General features: G+C 29.7%; 1 long non-coding RNA gene across 1 annotated transcript in view; it reads right to left on the bottom strand.

Moving 5' to 3' along the window:
• LOC111087888 overlaps positions 1–490 on the bottom strand; it is a 1,858-nt gene extending 1,368 nt beyond the window's left edge. Inside the window, exon 1 of the long non-coding RNA XR_002612514.1 lies at positions 110–490. This is a non-coding gene — a long non-coding RNA (uncharacterized LOC111087888). The remainder of the gene's footprint in view (positions 1–109) is intronic.
• Positions 491–1,364: the final 874 nt, after the last annotated feature.

Below are 1,364 nucleotides of genomic sequence, written 5' to 3' on the forward strand. Positions count from 1 at the left end.
ATAAAACATGTTAACTCCTAACCTTTCACCTATCAACAACATAAAACATGTTAACTCCTAACCTTTCATCTATCAACAACATAAAACATGTTAACTCTTAACCTTTCACCTATCAACAACATAAAACATGTTAACTGTTAACCTAACCTGAAAGAATCCCCAATATAGGAACAAAAGGCAAATACAGTATCGATTGTGAAATTAAATACATTGGACAAATGTCACATTCCTTAGAAATAAGACACAACATCAAGGTCACATGCATACAGGTGAATTAAAGATATCTGCTTTAACATATCATCAATTTGAAACAGGTTACAAAATACTTTGGAATGAAATTCTTCTCCAACACCAACCCAAAACTAAAAATGAAAGAGATTGTTTAGAAACTACAGAAATCATAAAAAAAAAAATCTCTCACTGAACCATGATAATGGTCCTAGCAACATCAGCCATATTTGGCACTCATACACTTAATCAGACTTTACCCTTTTTCCTTGGCATGAAAAAATAGAAGCAAAGGCACTTGAGTTATGGTGAATAAGAATGCTTACTTTCCCAAATTTAAAATGAAATCAGTAGAAAGATCTCTTAAAAAATGCTATTAAAAAGTTCCGATATAAAATTTAAATGGGCATAAATTCAATCAAAAACTGAATTTAGAAATCAAGGCTATTGATCAAAAAGATTGTATTTTACACTCGTGTTATGATTTTAATCCATATTCATATTGTCCTATGTTTGTAACTAAGTTTTCCAGAGAAGAAAGTCTGAATTAATAAAATTCACCAGGTTCATCACAAGTTGGGTTCTAGAAAAAACTTTTCCTTTTCTTATGCTAACAAAATCTTTTGACAGTCACATCTCATGGCGAGCACATATTTCAGTCATATCAAATGCTATTACACAAACTGGATCCTAATTTAATTATTGAACATAAAATTTCATAATGATGCAAGACGTGGGAAAATATCCAAGTGTTTGGTAGAATTTGAAGCTTGACCTATTTCAACCAAGCTTGAGTAGATACCGTATTTTTTGGTGTATAAGACGCACTTTTTTACCCAAAAATTTGATGTCAAAATCTGCTTGAGTCCTAGACACCGAAGGTATGAATAATATATATGTATATATATATACGATATACACAAACCATATGTAAAAATATTTAAATAGGCATGCATAGTTTAGTTCAATTGAATGTGTTATTTATAACAATAGTAGTTTTTTAAAAAAAACATAACTATTTATAATGCTCCCTAAATAATAAAAAATAAATGACAGTGAAAGCAGTGAAGATTTTGTAGGTTTTGAACCAAACTAAATAACAGTAAACCTTTTTTTTGATTTACGGTATTTCCTCA

This window comes from Limulus polyphemus, unplaced genomic scaffold, assembly GCF_000517525.1.
Source record: "Limulus polyphemus unplaced genomic scaffold, Limulus_polyphemus-2.1.2 Scaffold2807, whole genome shotgun sequence".
NCBI classification, from domain to species: domain Eukaryota; kingdom Metazoa; phylum Arthropoda; class Merostomata; order Xiphosura; family Limulidae; genus Limulus; species Limulus polyphemus.